Source organism: Onychomys torridus, chromosome 2, assembly GCF_903995425.1.
Source record: "Onychomys torridus chromosome 2, mOncTor1.1, whole genome shotgun sequence".
Classification (NCBI taxonomy): domain Eukaryota; kingdom Metazoa; phylum Chordata; class Mammalia; order Rodentia; family Cricetidae; genus Onychomys; species Onychomys torridus.
The window spans coordinates 134,369,128-134,390,914 of NC_050444.1; the positions used below are offsets into that span (position 1 = coordinate 134,369,128).

General features: G+C 44.5%; 1 protein-coding gene across 1 annotated transcript in view; it reads left to right on the top strand.

The window, feature by feature from the left end:
• Positions 1-21,787, top strand: part of Hivep3 (HIVEP zinc finger 3) — a 425,141-nt gene that overhangs the window by 36,942 nt on the left and 366,412 nt on the right. The gene's annotated exons all lie outside the window — the stretch shown is intronic.

A 21,787-nucleotide genomic window follows, 5' to 3' on the forward strand; every position in this document is an offset into this window, starting at 1 on the left:
TTAGCAGCTGTGAAGAAATTAAGATGGGGGCTGGAGAGATGGCTTAGCTAGGCTCACAATGAAAAAAAGACAAATTAAGATGGGAAAATAAGGGGTTGGGGATTTAGCTCAGTGGTAGAGTGCTCGCCTAGCAAGCTCAAGGCCCTGGGTTCAATCTCCAGCTCAAAAAAAAAAAAAAAATAAGATGGGAAAATAACTGGATCTTTTTCAGGAGAGTCCAATATAATCCCTTCTAAGAGGGAGCCAAGAAGTCAGTGTGGACAGATTTGATGATGCCCTGCTACTAGCTTTGAAGGTCAAGGGAGGCAGGCAGCCTCTTGAGCTGGATGAGATGAGGGGTCAAGTTCTCCTTCAGTCTCTGGAAGCAAGGCAGATCGGCTAATTCGATTTCAGCACAGTGAAACCCACTTGAGACTTCTGATCTGCAGTACTGTAAGATAATGGGTTTGTATTGTCCTGAGGTCAGGTTCAAGGAAGTTTGTTATAGTAGCAGCAGGAGGCCAATATACAAGGTTAGGTCAGTAAGGCTTCGTTGCTTTCTATTATTATGTGTGCACATGTATGAGGGTGCATGTCCACATATGTTTGTGGAGGCAAGGTGTTTGCATCAGATGTCTTCCTTGGCTTCTCTCTACCTTTTTTTTTTTTTTTTTTAAAGACAGTCTTTTACTCAACCTGGAGCTCCTTGCTTTAGCTAGACAGTCTGGCCAGTAAGCCATAGGAATCCTCCTGTCTCCATCTCCCTAGTACTGGGATCACAGGTGTATTCTTTAATGCTTGGCTTTTTAAATAGCTGGCCAAGGTTCTGAACTCAGGTCCTCATGTTTGTGTGTGACAAGCATTTTTTCCACTGAGGCAGCTTCCCAACCCAAGGCATAGTAACTTCTCCAGTCCTCTTCCCAGGACACACCATCTTGGGAACCAGCTCCATGCTGTGAGAAAGCCAGGTCACATATCCCCAGCCCAAGCATCAGATTTGTAAGTTAGGAAATCTCTGTAGCCACCAGCCACCAGCTGCTACAGTTATCCTGAACTTCCTGTCTTCCATTCTGAGGCCTCAGGCATGGTGGGACAGAAACAAGCCCTCTCTGCCCAAATTCCTGACTCACAAAATCCACAAGTTTAGTAAAAATGGCCTGTTTCATACCAGAAAGTTCATGGTGATTTGCAGAAGCCAAGGTGTCATCTAGGCTCTGTGAACCACGGTGTAGTTTCCACTCACTGCCAAGGTGTTGTCTAGGCTCTATGAGCCACAGTGTATTCTCCCACTCACTGCCCAGAAGCCACTGTGGTTTGGCTTCTGTAGATGGGCTCATATAACAAGCTAATTTGGGCTGAAAGTGTGATCACGTTGGAGGACACAGGAAGCCACAGGACCCTGGAGAGCACCTGAAAACAAGAAGGTGGTTACTGTGTGTCCATGAAGCCAAGGGGGAGGGAAAGCCAAGAGAAGGTGAGTCCAGTCATTTAACAAGATCCTTCAACGCCATGGATGGTCCTTTGTGCTAATAACCCCAAAACAAGGTGCCTGGGGGAAAGCAGGCAGCCTCCTTAACCTTATGATTGCTCATTGCAGGTGGACCTGACCTGTTCATCCAGTTCCTTGTTCCTGCATTCATTCCCTCCTGAAAACTGACTAAGATACTAGAGGATACAGAGGGTCTGTTTCCCATGGTCTTCTCTCCACACATTCCCAGCACATCCTTTCTTCCCTTGCTTTCAAAAGATAACTGTGATCTTTATTTTCTGAGAACACAGAAGCTACCAGAAGGGAATTTCCTCAGACCTCAGTGTCCGATCTAGGAGGCATCAGCACCCATATACTTGCCTTCTTGCCTGTGGATGAACTGTCAGTGTTCCCACTGAGGCCAGGTCCTCCATTTGGATGCTCATCCCATGCCTCTTGCCTGCTTGAGAGCAGTGCTCCAGCTGTTGCTTCCTTTCCTGCCTCTTCTTACAACCTTTTCCTTTTCTGCCGACTTTTCAACACTGTGTCATCCCTCTCATATCCTTCCTTCTTTCTTCATTTATCTACCTCTGTACTTCCTTTTGCTGATGACATAGCTGTGAGTGCTTTAAAAATTCTGTATGGCATAGGTATCTGTATATATTATCCACATACCTTTGTGTGTACATGTGTGCGTGTGTTCATTAATAATCTGCATCAACTTTGGAGGTACTTACATTTCCTTTTCTGTTTTAGGATGTCCAACTCCCTGTATTATATTTCACATGTGTCTTTTGCAAATGGCATAAATTCTGTGCTATGTTTATTCTAACAAGATGGCTTTTAGCTTGGATATTTAGTTCATTGATAGTTAATGTTATCTTTATTAGATTTGGATTGAAATCTGTTACTTGGGAAACTATTTACTCTGCTTATCCTGTTTTTCTTCACTTCTTGCCTTTTTGGTTATTCTATATAATTATTTTTTTCTCTACTGTATTTATGCTTTTTATTTACGTTCTTTTAGTGGCTTCCCTGGAAGTTACAGCACATACATTTCACTTACCAAAGTCTAAATTTGCTTGACGAACATCTGTGTACCCCTTCTGACTGATACAGACCTTAGCTATCACCCGTTTTGCTCTTGCCTTTTAAACCTCCAGGCCTATGTGCCAGTGTTCAGGAATCATGGACATGTAGATAGATCTGTTACTTCCTCTGTTCTTTTTATAGCTCATCGTTCATCTTCTGGGTCCCCTATTCTTTTTCCCAAGGAACATTCTTTGGATTTTTTTTTTTTTTTGAATTGTCTTTAGCAAGTATCTGCTGGTAGCAGGTTAGTTTCTATTGGACAATACCATTATTGTAAAATGTTTTCACTGAGAATCTAATCCTAGATGGGGAATGTTTTTTTTTTTTTTTTTTTTTTTTTAACACATTGAAAATGGGGCCAGAGAGATGATTCAGTTGTTAAGAGCACTTGTTCTTGCAGAGGACACGGGTTTAATTCTCAGCACCTACATGGTGGCTTACAAGTGTCTGTAACTCTAGTACCAGGGAATCTGGTGTCTCCTCATATCCTAAAGTACCAGGCATACATGTGGTGCACAAACACACATGCAGCCAAAACACCCATACACATAAAAATATAAAAACATTGAAGATGACATCCCATTGTCTTTGGCCTTCTTTGAGGCTGTCAGGAAGCCAAATACTTGTCCTTGAAGGTGATGTCCTTTCCTTGGCTACTTTTAAGATGTTTTGCCTGTGGTTATTGTGGTGGTATTGTGTTCCCCAAAATATTGTGCACCCTAATAAATTTATCTGGGGTCAGAGAACAGACAGCCATTAGATACAGAGGCTAGAAAATGGTGGCACTCATGCCTTTAATCCTAGCATTCCAGAGACAGAAATCCCTCTGGATCTCTGTGAGTTCAAGGCCACACTGGAAACAGCCAGGCATGGTGACACACGTCTTTAATCCCAGGGAGTGATGGTAGAAAGCAGAGAGGTATATAAGGCGTGAGAACCAGAAACTAGAAGCATTTGGCTGGTTAAGCTTTTAGGCTTCTAGCAGCACAGTTCACCTGAGAGCCATTTGGACGAGGACTCAGAGGCTTCCAGTCTGAGGAAACAGGATCAGCTGAGGAACTGTCAAGGTGAGGTAGCTGTGGCTTGTTCTGTTTCTCTGATCTTCCAGCATTCACCCCAATACCTGGCCTCAGGTTTGATTTAATTAATAAGACCATTTAAGATTCCTGCTACATAACACTATTTTATGAAGATCTACTGTGATGTGAGTTGTTTCCTAGGGTGTTTGGGTATTTTTTCTCAGTGAGTTTATCTCTGTTAAGAAGATTGGTGATTGGAATGCACTGACCACTTTCCTTAATGATGGATTTTCTTTCTTTTTATTAAATTTTTAAAATTTATTTTACATACTCACCACAGTTCCCTCCATCACTGCCTCCTGTTCCCTCCTCCCCACTCCCTTCTACCTCCCCCCCCATCCACTCCTCCTTCGTCCCCATTCAGAAAGGGTAAGGCCTTCATGGGAGTCAACAAAGCATGGCATATCAAGTTGAGGCAGGACCAAGCTCCACATACCCTACATAATGTCTGAATGAGGCATCTCACCATAGAGAATAGGTTCCAAAAAGCCAGCTCATGTGCCAGGGACAGTTCCTGGTCTCACTGCTAGGGGCCCCACAAACAGACCAAGATACACAACTGTTATCCACATTCAGAGGGCATAGGTCGGTCCCATGCAGGCTCCCTAGCTGTTGGTCTAGAGTCTATGAGCTCCCATGAGCTCAGGTCATCTGTCTCTGTGGTTTTCCCCATCTTGATCTTGACTCCCCTTGCTCTTATAATCCCTCTTACCTCTATTCAACTGGATTCCTGGAGCCCAGTGCTTGGCTGTGGATCTCTGCATTTGCTTCCATCAGTTACTGGATGAAAGTTCTATTATAACAATAGGGGTAGTCACCAATCTGATTATAGGAGAAAGCCAGTTCAGGCACCCTCTCCACAATTGCTAGGTGTCTTAGCTGGGGTTATCCCTGTGGATTCCTGGGAATTTCCCTGGCACCAGGTTTCTCCCTAACCCCATAATGGCCCCCTACATCAAGATATCTTTTTCATTGCCCTCCCTCTCTGTGCCTCCCCCAACTCAACCATCCTGATCCCTCATGTTCCCATCTCCCATTCCCTTCCCTCTGCCCCCCCCCCACCCCATTCCAGCTTACCCAGGAGATCCCATCTATTTCCCCTTCCCAGGGCGATCCTTGTGTCCCTATCATCATCATCATCATCATCATCATCATCATCATTATTATTATTATATTTGTTTTAATTTTACACATCAGCCATGGGTTCCTCCTCCCCGCTCCCGCCCCACCCCCACCTTCCCCCCATCCCCTTCCCTCCATTCCCATCTCCTCCAGGGCCAAGACTCCCCTGGGGATTCATTTAAACCTGGTGGATTCAGTACAGACAGCTCCAGTCCCCTCGTTCCAGGCTGAGCAAAGTGTCCCTGTGTAAGTCCAAGGTTCCAAACAGCCAGCTCATGCACTAAGGACAGGTCCCGGTCCCACAGCCTGGGTGCCTCCCAAACAGGTCAAGCTATTCAGTTGTCTCACTTGTCCAGAGGGCCTGATCCAGCTGGGGGCTCCACAGCCTTTGGTTCATAATTCATGTGCTTCCATTCATTTGGCTATTTGTCCCTGTGCTTTTTCCAATCTTGGTCTCAACAATTCACGCTCTTACAGTTCCTCCTCTTTCTCGACAGTTGGCCACCTGGAACTCCACCTGGGGCCTGGCCGAGGATCTCTGCATCCACTTCCATCAGTTATTGGATGAGAGTTCCAGCATGACCATTAGGGTGTTTGGCCATCTGATCACCAGACTAGGTCAGATCAGGCTTTCTCTCGACCATTGCCAGCAGTCTACAGAGGATGTATCATTGTGGATTTCTGGGGACCTCTCCAGCACTCTGCCTATTCCTGTTCTCATGTGGTCATCATTTATCATAGTCTGTTATTCCTTGTTCTCCCTTTCTGTTCTTGATCCAGCTGGGATCTCCTGCTCCCCTAAGCTTTCTTTCTCTCAAACCTTGCCCTTCATTACTCCCACTGTCATCCTGAGATACCACCTTACACCTGTCATAATGGCTAGGATAAAAAACACAGAAGACAGCTTATGCTGGAGAGGATGTGGAGCAAGGGGAATTCTCCACTGCTGGTGGGAATGCAAGCTTGTACAGCTACTTTGGAAATCAATATGGTGCTTCCTTAGAAAATTGGGAATCAATCTCCCCCAAGACCCAGCTGTAGCATTCTTGGGCATATACCCAAGGAATGCTCAATCATACCACAAGGGCATTTACTCAGCTATGTTCATATCAGCATTGTTTGTAATAGCCAGAACCTGGAAACAACCTAGATGCCCTTCAACTGAAGAATGGATAAAGAAAACATGGTACATATACACAATGGAGTACTACTCAGCAGAGAAAAACAATGACATCATGAGGTTTGCAGGCAAATGGATGGATCTAGAAAAAAATCATCCTGAGTGAGGTAACCCAGACTCAGAAGGACAAACACGGTATGTACTCACTCATAGGAGGATACTAGATGTAAAACAAAGATGATTAGACTGCTACAAAACTCCAGGGAGGCTACCTAGAAAATGGGACCCTAGGAAAGACCCAGGGATCACCCAATGACAGAGAAATGGATGAGATCTACATGAACAACGTTGTGTCCCTCTTAAGGTTCTCCCTGTTACTTAGCTTCTCTGGGGCTGTGGATTGTAGCCTAGTTATCCTTTGCTTTACATCTAATTTAAAACAAATGGTGGGTTTTCACTGAGCCCTTTTCTGGGTGTCTGTGATCAGCTTTATTGAACCTGGAAAAATCTTCTTGGAGGGTTGCTTGCTTCTGTCTATTCTCTTGCTCTCTTTTTCCTAGGACTTCGAACAAATGAGGTCAGACCTCATCTTTCCTATTACATAATCTCTTTAATATTTTCTCTTGTTTTTCTGTGCTATATTTTGGGTATTTTTTGGATCTTTCTATTAATTTTCTTCAACATGGTCTAAACTGTTATTGAACCAAGCTGTCAATCTTTTGTGGGTTTTTAAAAAACAATTGTTCTGGAGCTTCTTCTTGGCTACTTTTCAAATCATTAGTGTTATTTCCAGATTCTGGTCCCTGTAGGTAATGTTGGACTGTAACTTTGTTTCTTTAAACACAGTAAGTGCAGCTGTTCTGTGATTTATACTTGGTAGTTGCAATAGCCCTATCCTTGGCTTCTCTGCTTCTTATGGTGCTGTTCTGCTTATGAACTGCTTATTCCCAGGGCCTCGGGTGGAGGGTAACTTTTTTCTGTGAGTTATCATTATCAGAAGCTAGGTCCTGGAAATGCATTGACCACTAAGAGCAAGGTGCCTTCTCCACAGAGGGCTGGACAAGTCTCTGGGGCTCTTTCTGGTCTACTGTAGTTGTTCATTAATGGATCTCTTGTTCTTTCACCCATGCAAAATACATTTGAATAGCAAATCTTTTTGGGCATTCCTTTCCATTTTTCTCGTCATCATCCTGTCTCACTCTTCACCTCTCTTCAGCTCTCTGCTCTGCCTTGTCAATGCCTTTCTGGCCACTGTGTATAAGCAACTGTTTTGTTCATGGTACTACTGTCAACATAGCATGCTCTGTAGTGGCTAGTTCATTTGTCTACATGTTATTTAAAATGACAAACAATAAACAACATGTACATATGGCACAATACACATTACAGAACAATGATCTAATTGAAATTTGCCTGTACATCTTTTTACCAATACCCTCCATCTCTCACATCTTCCACTCTCTGGCAACCACCATCTTTCTCCCTGTTTAGCGTTCCTAGACTCTGTGAAAGCAAGATCATGCAGTACTTGCCATTCTGTGCCTGGTTTATTTTACACAATGTCTTTCACATTCATTTATGCTGATGCAAATGATAAGGTTTGTCTTCTTTAAGGCTAAATAGTATTTCATGGTGTATAAATATCACATTTTCTTTATTCCATATTTTGACAATTATAAATAATGCTGCAATGAACACAACAGTATAAATATTACTTTGAGATACTGGTTTTAGTTCCTTCACACGTATGTGTGTGTGTGTGTGTGTGTGTGTGTGTGTGTGTAAATATCTACCATATCTCTCTCTCTCTTTATCTTTATCTATCTACCTATCATCTATCTATATCATCTGTCTGTCTCTATCTATCATACCTATCTCTATATCTATCAATCAATCAATCATCTATCTATATCTATCCATCCATCCTTCCACAAAGTAGGTTTTCTGAATTATATAGTGGTTCTACTTTTGACAACTCCATACTGATTTTTATAACAAATGTACTAATTTACAACAATGTGTAAGGCCATCACTTCCTCTATATGCTCACCAAAACTTGTTATCTGTTATCTTTTATGGAATGCAACTTTCTCTAACACTATTTTTTAATCATACTTAACTATATTTGATGAATAGCATTCATTTAGCTGGGCATAGCAGTGTATACTTATAGTTCCAGAACGTGGAGTCTGAGACAAAAGCACTGTGGAGTTCAAGGCCAGCCTGGGCTACAAAATAAAACCTTATCTCAAAACACCAAACTGAACCACTGGAAAAAATTTTAATACTCTTCCCAAAGAGCAGTACCTTAAACAGTTTATTAAATGTATAATAAATAATGAATTCATTGTGTTGAAATTTCTCTTCTACCATTCCACTTCTTCAGCACATATGTATAGAAGAAGTGCCATATTAACTATAGAAGCCTTGTTATATGAATATGACATTTTTGGAAAAACACGTTCTTCATATTGGTAAGGAAAACCCAAGCAGATTACTTAAATTTGGTGCCAAAGTTCCCATTAACTTCCAGACATTCATTCTACCAGCCCTGCTCCTCTCTGAGAGCTCCTAGACTGTAGATTCTGATAAGAAACAGACATAGGTGGCAGGTGGTATAGGAGTTAGACACAGTTAAGTCAGGTGACATTACTGGGTAATGAGTGATGTAAAAGTGATAGTTAGGTTTAACTGTCAATCACCTGGGAAGAGTCTCAATGAGGAATTGTTTGGATTAGGTTGGCCTGTGGGGAAGTCTGTGGGAGATTGTCTTGTTTATGCTAGTTAATGTGGGAAGTCCTGTCCTAAGAGCGAACAGTACCATTCTCTGGGTATGGGTCCTGAATATAAAGAGTGGAGAGCGCAAGCTGATCATTGGACACTATGCATTCATTTTCCCTGTTCTTGACTGAGGATGTGACTGGACACTTCATGATCCTGCCTTGACTTCCCCACAGTAACAGACTGTAAAATAGAATTGTAAGCTAATATATATATATATAGCTCCAAGTTGATTTTTGTTGAAGTATTTTATCACAGCAACAGAAATAAAACAAGGACAGGAGACATCCCATCAACTATGGCTGCCTCTTATCCTACAAAGATCTTAATTTTAAACTAGGTGGACTAAATGTACAGCAAATTTTACACAAAGAGTTTCCTATGTAGATGACTGTTGTAGGCATGGGAGAATTAGTGTCTTAGGAAGCAAATCTTCACAGCTGTTATGGTTTGAATGTGAAATGTACCCTCCCCCCATGGGCTCATGTATCTAAACACTTAGTCCCTAGATGGTGGCACTGTTTGGAGAGATTGTGGGCCCTTTGGGATGTGTGGCCTGGCCTGCTATGGCTCAGCTTTCTGTCTGCAGTTGTGATATGCCTGACTTTCTCATACCTCTACTGCCATATCTTTGAGATATTCCCATCATGCTTTGCACTGAAGCTGTGAGCAGAAAGCAAGCTTTCCCCACTTAAATTGCTTTTGCCAGACATTTTTGCCACAATGAGAAAAGTAACAAACTTCAGCCATCTGGACATGGGCGAGCAGCCTGCTGCACGCTGCTGTGCTTTGACTGAGATGGTGTAGGGCATTTCCCTCCTTCCCACTGTGGCTGGTGCCTGCTTCCTCAGGGCCTATGAACAGCAAGGAGCCATGCTGTTCAGACTTAGGAGACAGACTTAGACATTATAAGTTTCAGGTTTGTGTCTCAAACTTCATATGTTGAAACTCTAACTCCAGTGGGACGGTCCTGAGACGGGGCTTTGGGAAGTAGCTAGAGCATGAGGGCAGAGACATAACACTTGTTTCTTTTTCTCTCTGATGTGTTAGGATATGGCAAGAAGATAGCCATCTGGTCTAGCCCTGGCAGACCAAGAACTGTCACGTTCCTCCTTGAGTTTTGGATTTCCCGGCCTTCGGAGCCGTGAGAGGCATTTTGTATGCTTCAGCTGTGCAAGAGTATATGTTATTTTCATTACAGCAGCCTGAATTAAGATGGCGGCATGTTCAAGTTCTTCATTCTGCCCTTAAGATTCTGTGTGATCCAGCCTACTTCTTAGGTTTATTCTGTGCTGCTATAATCCCCACGCCATTTGCAAGCGCACGATGCTGTTCATAGTCTGTGTCCCTTGTCTAGGACTAATCTTCCAACATTCCCACACTGGGTCCTTCTTGCCTTTCATATCTCAACTTGAAATACTTCCTGAAGGCTTTCCCTGATACTCTTTCTGGGTTCTCTTTCTCAGAACTCTCTCATGTAATCACTGTATTTGTTTGTTTGTTCTTTGTTCCATTGCTCGATTGTATGCCTCAAGAAGGAAATGTGGCAGGCAATTAAAAAACACCTATTGAATGAGTTGCATCCTGAAATGACCTTTCATTAGGAGTTGCTATATTCTATTCTGTGGTCTGGTGGACCTGTCATCCACACACGAGCAAAATAGTGTTATGTAGCATGAATCTTAAAAGGTCTTATTAATAAAAACAAACCTGGAGTCAGGTATTGGGGTGAATGCTGGAAGATCAGAGAAGCAGAACAAGCCACAGCCACCTCACCTTGCCAATTCCTTAGCTGATCCTGTTTCCTCAGACTGGAAGCCTCTGTGTCCTTATCCAAATGGATCTCAGCTGAACTGCTGCTAAAAGCCTAAAAGCTTAACCACGTTCTCATGCCTTATATACCTTTCTGCTTTCTGCCATCACTTCCTGAGATTAAAGGCATGAGACACTATGCCTGGCTGTTTCCAGTGTGACTTTGAACTCAGAGATCCAGATGGATCTCTGCCTCCCAAGGATTAAAGGCGTGTGCTACCACTGCCTAACCTCTATGTTTAATACTGTGGCTGTTCTGTTTTCTGACCCCAGATAAATTTATTATGGTGCACAATATTTTGGGGAACACAATATCACCACAACGTTAGCTTTCTATCACTAGAACAAGATACCATGAACAATAAACTTACAAAGAGAGAAGGTTCAGTTTTGGAGGGTGTGGTAGTTTGAATGTAATTGGCCCCCAGAAGCTCATAGGGAGCAGCGCTATTAGGAGGTGTGACTTTGTTGGAATGGGTATAGCCTTGTTGGAGGAAGTGTGTCACTGTGGGGACAGGCTTTGAGGTCTTCTGTGCTCAGGCCACACCCAGTGTCAGTCCACTTCCTGTTGTCTGCCTTCTCCACATCTGCCTGCATGCTACCATGATGATAATGGACTGAACTGCTGAACTGTAAGCCACTCCAATTAAATGTTTTCCTTTATCAGAGCTGTTGTGGTCATGTGTCTCTTCACAGCAATAGAAACCTGAACTAAGACAGGGTCCACTCCATATACTGCTCTGCATGTGTAGCAGAGCAAACTCACGTTTTTTTGTTTTTTGTTTTTTGTTTGTTTTTTGCTCTTATTTTGGGGAGGCCTGCCACCCGGCTCCCAAATAAATCACACATAGAAGCTTATTCTTACTTATAAATTCCCAGCCTTAGCTTGGCTTGTTTCTTGCCAGCTTTCCTTAACTTAAATTATCCCGTCTACCTTTTGCCTCTGGACTTTTCCCGTCCTCTTACTCTTACTCCATGTCTTGCTGGGTGGCTGGGTGGCTGGGTGGCTGGGAGGCTGGGAGGCTGGGAGGCTGGGTGGCTGGGAGGCTGGGAGGCTGGGAGGCTGGGAGGCTGGGAGGCTGGGAGGCTGGGTGGCTGGGTGGCTGGGTGGCTGGGTGGCTGGGTGGCTGGGTGGCTGGCCCCTGGAGACGACATCCTTCTCTGGCTGCTTCTTTTTTCCCCGCCCACATTTCCCCTTCTATTTATCATCTCTCCCTGCCAGCCCCGCCTAGCCTTTCTCCTGCCTTCCTATTGGCTGTTCAGTTCTTTTTCAACCCATCAGGTGTTTTAGATAGGAACAGAAACACAGCTTCAGAGAGTTAAACAAATGCAACATAAACAAAATTAACACACCTTAAAGTAACATTCTGCAACACCACCACTCAGCTAACAATCTAGTGAGTGAAAGACAGCATGGGAAGGGATGGGGCCCTAAACCCCCTTTCCAAGGCCACAGCTCCAGCTTTCTAAAGACCTCCCACAAATCTCCACCTCCTGCCTTAAACTTAACGTGTAGGCTTTAGAGGGACACCATCCAGACTACTGAAGCATTGTGCTGCTAGAGGGGAACAAAGACACCAAGAACTCACTTGCCCTCTTCTATGTTTTCCTTTTAAATCTTTATCCCATTAATCCATTTTTTTTTTCAGTTATATCCCCTTTCCTCTTGAGTGTTTCTTACTGTAGGTTTAGCTTTCTGAAATGTTAGTCCTGCTTCTAGAACTTTCTCATGTGTCTTACAGTTCCTAATTAGTATTGCTTTCCCCTCATTCCTTCCTTAGCTTGTTCACGCGGTGGGTGATGTCACAACTTTGATCTCTCTCTGCCCCTTTCCCCATACATGTTATACTCCTTGTGAGTTTCTTTAGGAGAGTAGAACAAGCCTGGCTTAGATTCTACTCAGGGTTTCTGCTGTTCTTGAAGAACACTTCTGTGTTTTTCACTTGTCCATTCATCCTTCCCAAGGAAAGTTATCAAGATTGGTTAAAAAATACTCTGAAAAATTGGTTCTTCCTTCTATTTTTGATTCCAAGTGGTACACTGTCTTCCCTTTGTACACAGGACTATATTTTGATTGAGTCCTGCTGCCCCTCTGGATGGGTGGAGTGGACTGAATCTCATCAGGACATGCTCATTGTTTGTAGTTTGAGTCTAAGAAGAAATCAATGAACCTCCCAGGAGCCCTTCAGCTGAAAGGGAGGTGGATCTGGTACCTAGTGGTTTGTCAGTTTGTCATCTTCCCTGCCCTGCCTGGGGCCAGCCACGGAGGAGGGCAGAAGCCACAGAGGGGGACACGATCCACGGGGGCGGGGCATGAACCACCAAGTAGGGCACGAGCAACCCAGGAGGGCACAGCTTGTGTTTCTAGGAGTTTGGCCTACTATGATGGCTGCTTCTAATTCTTTCCCACACAGCTGCACCTGGTTGCTGACACTGTCTTCTGCTGAGACAGCTCATCTTTGGTGCGTAGTCACCTGTCCCCTTCCTTCCATCTCACATTCCAGGAAAAAAAATAAGTGCATGCGTGTGTGTGTGTGTGTGTGTGTGTGTGTGTGTGTGTGTGTGTGTGTGTGTTGTTTGCATGTGCCTATGTCTATGCTTCAGAGAAAGAAAGCTAATATATAGACCATGTTTGGAACTAGGAGCATGATCTTGGCATGCGTTCACATGAGTTACATTGCTCTTTGTGCATTGCAAGTGTCTAGGTCTTCATGCCGCTTGCTGGTCATGGTTATATAGCTGTCATTTGAGGCTTTAAACTCATCCTAGGAACCAATTAATGCTGCTGTAGGGGTTTCCCTTTTTCTCCTTTAGGGAACCACACCGAGCTTTTACTTTCTTGGCATTTATACCGTTCTACCAACATTTTGGGGGTATCAGCTCCATACCAGGCAGAGCTCTGAGAATACTAAGTGATACCTTCCCATCATTCAACTCATTAAGACATATTTGTGTTCTCACTTGGCTTTAATTGGCAAGTTTAATGATACACTTCTAATTCCATTAACCATTGTATCAGCAAGTAATTAATGAGAATGTTAAGTAGCATGGATAAGAACTGACCCCACAGAACTACATTTGTCATTTTCTCCTGAGCTGACGTTTATTCTGTCCTGTTAATCAATTTTCTGTCCACTATATACATAAATTACAGGTTCCCAGTTTAATGATGAGTTGGTCATATAAGATAAAACCTAAAATGTTAAATAAATTCATCTCCTTGGTGGCCAAGATTCACCAGACTTTTCCTTATTGATTTTTACCCTTGCTGTAGCTAGCTGTCTGTTAAAACGAGCAATGACTGGCTCCATGTTTTTCTGACATTGGGGACTTCAAGAAGGAGAAGATGAACAAAGGACTTAGGTCTATCAGTGTCTGAAGACTGCTTTTGTTTAAGGAGAAAACTGCAAGAGAGATGCTTTTGTCTTTGTTTCCTTTGATATTTACATTTCCCAACTTTATGGTAGTTGTCATGTAGGTTGACCTGGACCTTCTCAGCCCCCTTTACATGAGTGACCAGTAAGGCCTCACTTTCAGAGCTGGATATTTGCTGTGAATTCAAACAAGCAGAGAAGGAAATCTTATAAATACTGGGAGAGAAATTGATTTTGTAGGATAAATATACTGTCAGCCACTCATCCTCTGATCACCTCTCCCTGACCTCCTCATTTGTAAAAATAAATCATTTGTTGCCTTTCAAGTCCTAGGGAGTAGAATCCCTTTGTGGCAGAGCTTTCAGAGCACCTCCCAGTTAGTTTTTGTTTTAAAATTTAAAAATATTTGTATATGTTTATGTTTGTGTGTGTATGTCTGCAGAGGCCAAAAGAGGACATCAGATCCCCTGGAGCTGAAATTGCAGGAGGTTGTGAGCTGCCTGATGTAGATGCCAGGAAGCAAACGTGGGTCCTCCTGAAGAGCAACAGATAGTCTGAACCTCTGAAACATGTCCCAGACCCACCCCATGTTTTTTAGATGCTGTCACCTTTGCATGCTTTCAGGGGCTTGCCAGGCCATTGGGTTCCTGAATGTCCTGTGGAAGCTGGAAGATGCTTCTCAGTTTCAGATGCTCCCTGGGGAGTTGAGGGCCCTAGAGGAGAAGCACTTGATGTGAGTCATTGAGGCATGCCCGGGAGGGGCTGGACAGTGCTGAATCAAAGCCAGGACTTACGGGAAGTGTACGTTTTGGGAATCTTCCAAGATGACAGTGCTTGAGTTTTCAAACATATATTCCAGCAGAGGATGGGTTATATACTAGGGCCTGTGCAAGGACATTGAGCTTGGTATGATCTCCTTGTCTCATGTGGTCTCTGGCCACATGTGTCAGGCTTCTCTGCAGGACCATGAAACCCCAAAGTGCAGTTTCTTCTCTGAGCCACTGATAGGCTGCTTTTTCTTTTTCTTTTTCTTTTTTTTCTTTTTTTTTTATTGCACATGTATTGTGTGGTGTATCTGGGAGTGAATGTGTTTTCTCAGGGGTTTGGGCACATCTTTGTGTTTAGGCGCACACGAATGTGTGAAGGCCAGAAGTTGACATTGGGAATCTTTCTTGGTTGCTTCCCACTTCATTTTCTGAGGCAGGGTCTTCCTGAACCTAGTGTCCACTAATTATGACTAGTTTACAAGGTCATCTTGTTCCAGAAATCTACCATCTCTGCCTCATGTGGCTGAATTTCAGCCAGTTGCCATGTCTACCAGGCTTTCACATGGGTTCTGGGATCCGGACTTTGGTCCTCACACTTGAATAGCAAATGCTTTACCACTGAGATATCTCACCAACCCATTATTATTTCTTCTCTCTCTCTCTCTCTCTCTCTCTCTCTCTCTCTCTCTCTCTCTGTCTCTCTCTCTCTGAAGCAGGGACTCATTGCTGTGTAGCCTAGACTGACCTTGAACTCATAATCCTGATGCCTCAGTTTTTGGAGCACTGAAATGACAGGCTTGCCCCAGGCTTGGCTCTTCACTGACAGGGCTCTGTTAGAGTATCATGAGGGCTTATTGCACCACTTGGCTTCTGTCTGACAGTTCCTGGAAATGAGGCTTCATTGTATTATTGCCTGATGGGGAATGGAATTCTGCCTTCTGTGTTTCCCTTTCTCTTCCTCCACATTTGACAGTGTGTAGAATTGAGTCCCAGAAAGACGAACCTAGTGAGAAGTATTGTGTGTATGTCTATATACACATGCAAAACACTCCTCTCTTTCTGTGTGTGTACGAGAAAATACAGCTTCATTTACCTTTCATGCCTCAAGTTCTCTTAACTGTGTTGATGAGACACTAAATCAGTGAGATAACTTGAATGAGTTGGAATGGACTCCAGAGTGTGGACAAGTGATTCTCAAGCTCCTGGGAATTACCTGAACACTCGGGCAGTAGCCTCAGAGGACAGGAATCGGGGGAGGGCTGATAATTTGTTTCTAACAAGCTTCCAGGAATAGCTGCTGAGAGCATGTAAAGGTTGGAGGGTGGAGACAAGGGCACGACCTGGGGCAGAGAATATGTCTTCCTGACTTGTACCTGTTGTTTGCAGAACAGCTGCCTTTTACTGGGTCCTCAAGTCTTTGCTCTGTGCAAGAACATCTGGGCTCTTTCCATCCTTAGAAGAATACAGGCCCTGCTGGGCAGTGGTGGTGCATGCCTTTAATCCCAGCACTTGGGAGGCAAAGGCAGGCCTGGGCTACAGAGTGAGTTCCAGGAAAGGCTCCAAAGCTACACAGAGAAACCCTGTCTCAAAAAAAAAAACAAAAACAAACCAAAACCAAAACCAAAACCAAAACCAAAACCAAAACCAAAACCAAATAAAACAAACAAAGAAGGAATACAGGTCCTAAGGACCTTGTTTAGCATTAATTGCATCTTTAAAGGTGGTGTATCCAACCACAGTCAAAATATTAGGGTTTCAGCCAGGCCTGGTGGCACATATCTTTAATCCCAGCACTCAGGAGGCAGAGGCAGATGGATCTCTGTGAGTTCAAGGCCAGACTGGTCTACAGAGTGAGTTCCAGGACACCAAGGGCTAGGGAAACTCTGTCTTGAAAAACAACAAACAAACAAAAACAAAAAAGTTAGGGCTTCAACATAGTAATAGGGGGAGCCTTCAGTTCATGGTGCCCTTGTGGTGAGCCCTCCTGGTAGGAAGGGTCAAAGTTCACAACATGACATCTACAAGGGTTGAGAGGGAAGTGCTAACTTTTGGTTGTGAACCTGTACATTTTATAATTCAAACCCAAACCGGAGATTAAATGGGTCTCAGTGGGGAAGAGCTAGGAATAAAAAGTCCTATAAGACTGAATTCTAAGAGGTCTATTCAGTTCTTTGATCTGGTAGCTGTTGTCTGTTGGTGGTAGTTTTTACTTTACACATGAAGTTGTGTGAGGTCACCTTTGTTCTGTGTTTCTCATGACTAAACAGCCTTCTCAGACTTTCAGAGTCTGGCTCGAGGCCAGAAGTGTCCACTGAGGCAGGCTGACAAAGAGGCTGGGGAAAGAGCCTGACAGGAATGAGACAAGACCCACACAGCCAGAGAGTCGTTTTTTCACTTTTGGGTGGGTAGCGGCAGGAAATGTACAATGTGTCACTTGTGCTTTGAGACACAACAGTATCTAGTCCTCCCACCAGAGTCCCATACTCCGCAGGTTCTGAATGGCTGCTGTACACCAGAGACTCCCATTTTATTTGCAAATGTTCAGATGGATAAGTTTGTGTTCTTCAGTGGGATGACTGCCTCTGTTACCTGCGTTTCTCATCCCCCTCATTGCATGTCATTCAAGGCTCTGCAGGAGCTGCCTCATGAGGCTTGATGCTCACCTCCCAGCCTACATCTGCTGCTTCATCTGTCTTCAGTGAGGCAGGCAGGCTGGGAGTTAGAGAACTTGAAAGACATATCCCTCTCCCGCAAGGCTGTGTCCTTCACTTGGAGGTGGCAACCCAGGGGCTCACATAGAAGGGCAAGTGGGGCCCTCTGCACCAAGGGGCTGGAAGGATTACAGCAGGCCTTCTCCTCCTGTCCCTTCCTATGCTGCCATGCCAAGGCCTGACCTGAGCTTCCTGCCAAAGTCTGCCTCTCTCTCTCCCTCCCTCCCTCCTCCCTCTCTCTTCCTCCCTCCCTCCCCCCTCCCTTCCTCCCTCCCTCCCTTTTCCTCCCTCCCTCCCTCCCTCTCCCTCCCTCTCTTCCCCCTCCCCTTTTGTTTTCCCCCTCTCCTCTCCCCCCACTATAGAACAATATGCCAGATGCCCAGCTTCTCCCCAACACTCAGCTCACTTTCTGCTTTCTTAGGCTCTAAGCAGTCAGGCTAGGGGAACGGTGAAGGTCTGAAAGCTGGGAGCTTTGCAGATAGACTGACTTTGGGTTTCCAAGGGCTTCCAAACTACCACAAACTAGGTGGTTAGGATAACAGAAACATATTGTTTTACAGTTGTAGAGGCCAGAAGCCCAAAAACCAAGTTCTCAGTAGGGCCATGTTTTCTTGGCAGTCACCAGCTCTCCTGGCTTCTGGAAATTCCTTGGCTTGCAGCAGCCTGACTTCTCTCTTCCTTGGTGGTCTGACTGTGTTCATGTCTGTGTTCCAGTTTCTTGTATGTAAGACACCAGTCATATTGGATGAGAGGCCCCCACTACCATAATCTCATCTTAGGTAATCACATCTGCAATGAGTTTGTGTCTACAATAGTATCTTTGAATTACTATGAGAAAATGCTTTAGTTATGACCTGACTTGCTGTTTCTGAGGATATGCTTGCAAATAAATACTATACTATATTTAAAAAAACAAAACCATACTTACTTTCCAGATAGCAAAGGATGGAAACAATGTAGTAATTTAGAAAAAAAACAAAGAAGACTAGGAGGCAGTGATTATCAGGTGTGACCATTTGGAGGCAGACTCAGAAGGGGTTGGAGTTCAGTAAGTCTGGTCCATGGCTCTTGGGAAGCAAGCTGGAATAAGCTAGCCCAGTCCCTTAGACCTGGTATCTGGGGAAGTGAGTCTCCAAGTTGGGCTTCTGGCAGCTGATGCCTCCACCTCAGCCTCTTGCTCATCCTTCCTGAGCCTTAGTTGACTCTGTCTAGGTTGGAGAATAGTGGTGTCTTGAGGAGGAGGGAGTGTCTAGAAGATCTCTAGATGAGAGCGCTTTAGGAGGAGGGACTAGCTTGAATTACACTTTGCTCTTATCCATCTTTCTCAGTGGGTAGTAATCACAGATGTAAAGTAGGCATTGTTGATCTAGAGGGCAGATTATAAAAACAAACAAACAAAAAACAAACAAACAAAAAAAATAAGGTGGCTGAATTCACTAGCCTTGAAATAACTTTCTGAGTTTGGTATGAGCTGTTCCTATGCTGGCCTGAGAATTGCCTGCCCTTGGATGAGTGCTGACTGGGTGGGTGTGCTTTCACACTAGGCCCTCAATAGGGTCCTTGATCTCCAAACATGGCCTTGCTGGTTCATCAGCTTCCAGATGGATCTGACTTCATTCATCAGCACATCTCTCCATGGCCATTGACCATCACAGATCTTATGTGTTCCCGGACAAGTACAGCCAGCAATACGCTCTGCTCCTTTACCGCTGGGCAGAGGAGCTCTGCCTTCTGTCTTCCTTGGGGCGAAAGAAAAGTCCTCTGGGAATATTCTTGGAATTCTGACTTCTTTTCTCATGGTATCCCAAGTAGAACTCAACCATACCATTCCAATAGTGGCATTAAAAGGGGGACCAGCAGAAAGAGTTGTGGGTACTTCAAAATCAAGTTTTCTTACTTTCAAAGCAATTCAGTGATTTGAACTCAACTCTCCACATGCATGGACAGGAATCACTGGCTTGATTTCTCAGTCAGTGTCCACTAAGTGCCACTAATATGTCCCACCGTAGGGACTAATGAAGAAACACTGCAGTGGGGTTTCCATCTATGGAGATCGAGTTGGACAAAAGTCCTCTGTGCTTATCCATTTGTCTGAGATTAGGCTCCCTGGGAAATGGACTGTGGTGGTTTAAATGAAAATGTCCCTCATAGGCTCATGTGTTTGAACACTTGGTTCCCAATTGGGGCACTGTTTCAGGGAGGTGGCACAGCCTTCCTTGCTAGAGAAAGTATGTCACCAGGGGTGGGCTTTGGGATCCTACAGCCATCCTCTATGTCTGATTCACTCTCTCTGCTTTGTGTCTGCGGCTGAAGATGTGGCTTCTCAGCTTCCTGCTTCCATGCTCTGCTGGTTGCTGCCATGCCTCCCCACCATGATAGATTGTTCTGGAACCACAAATCCCAAATGAACTCTTTCTTCTATATGCTGCTTTTGGCCATGGTATTATATCATAGCGATAGTAAAAACAAACAAACAAACAAACAAACAAACAAACAAAAAACCCCAAAAAACCAAAACCAAACAAACAAAAAGCCAAAAAAACTAACACATGGACTCAAGATGAAGGTTTCCCAGCAGGAGGGGCACTGAGGAGTGTTCTCTGCTCAGCATCTCTAGAGGAATAAGGGAAGCAGCAGCCTTGGGAACAGAGGAATGTCTAACTGGGATGTAGTCATAAGAAGGCCTCACAGTGCTTCACAGGAGGCTCAGGAGATGGGAAGGTGTTTAAAATAGTCTCAAATGGAAGAAAAGAACAAGGACTTTATAGCCAAGACCCCTGCATGAATAGACATTAATTATGGGGATGACCCTCAGGAGGTAGGTGTGACCCTGGAGGAGCCAACTCTTTTCAGAGGATATGTCCCTCAGTGCTGAAGGTGGCTGTGTGGAGATGGGGCAAGATGTTTGAGTATTCCCATGCTTCTCCATGACTCTGTGTTCAGTCAATAGGAGGCTATTGGTCACTCACAAAGACCTGGCATCCACTCACTCTTAGTTGAGCCTTAGCTCTGTCTGTGGAGGAGAAAATGGTGCCTTGGAGAGAAGTGATGGACATTAATGAGTTACAGTCAGTGTGTCCAGGAGCCCCAAAGATGAAAGGGCTGCAGGTGTAGAGCCAACTCTCATTGACCTCTGCTTTTGTCTGTCTGTCTCAGTGTGTCTTAGTTGGGATTGATGCCTTGTAGGAGGCCAACAAGTAAACAGGCTATAGAGTAGGACTTGGGGCAGAGTCCGAATGTTGTCAGCAAGAAGTTCCATCTAAGCTGAGAGCTGAAGAATTAGGAGTGGATCATTTAAAAAGGGTGTGATGAGAGGCATACCAAGGGCCAGAGGAGTGTGTGTGTGTGTGTGTGTGTGTGTGTGGTGTAAGCGGTTGGTTATAGATATGAATGAGGCTGGGGAGGGTCAGTGAGCTTGAGAGAGAGTATAACAACGGTATGAGGCTAGAGGGAAGGGCAACTGTTGTGAGAAGAGAGGAAGGGAAGGGAAGGGAAGGGAAGGGAGGAAGACCCAGTGCTCCTTGGATGGACACAGACGTGCTGGTGGCAGTACTGGAGAAGTCTGGGAATAGGAGAGATACCGATGAGTTCTCCATTCTATCCACATCCAAAGTCCTGTCATACATCTGCCTGGGCCTTTGGAACCTCCATGAAGCACACAGACATTACCTTTGTTGGGCTGCAGGCTACCCCCTTGGGCTATATCTGGTCTCCACCCCAGGTCTCATCCTCCATGCTGGGAACCTCTTCTGCATGCTCTTGGACTCCATGATCTTCAGTCCCCACTGTTGCCCTCTGCTTGGCAGACTCCAGTTTTCTCTCTGTGCCTATCTTGCACTGACCACTTTCCCACACCCGTCCTCCAGTTTCCATAGAGATCCCTGCAGTGGCCCTGGTGACCTTTCTCTGCATGGATGCTAGTAAACACTTTCTTTTTTGAAATGATTTTTCTCAGAGTTCCCTTCCCGGTTTTCTTGAATTTTGATTATCTTCCTGATTTCTCTACTTTTGCCTAAAGCTTGGCATTTGTTCTGTCTTTTCTTCCTGCTCTTCCCATGGGACTCTCTGACTGCCCCACCCCAACCCATTAATTCCTATGTGAGGGCTGGACAGAGCGACATGCTCCTAATGAGTTCAGTGGGGCAGAGAGTTATGAGCTTTCGCATCTGTGCTAGGCTATAAATGTCTAATTTCTGTCTTGCCATCTCCCCCCAACTCCCCTTCCCCTCTCCCTCCTTCCTTTCTTCTCTTTCCCTTTCCCATGGCTTTGATGAAGCCAGACACTGGGTTATAGAACCCCACATGCCAAGTGGGGCTTAGCAAGGTAGCCTCCTCCAAACAGCAAGGACTTGAACCTTGCCAACGGTTGCCTATGTGTGTCACAACCACTGTGTGAGTCTAGTAACAGATTCTATTCCCATGCAAACTTGTGATAATGCAGCCCCAGAATACGCCTTACCTGAGCCTTCTGAGCATTTCAGG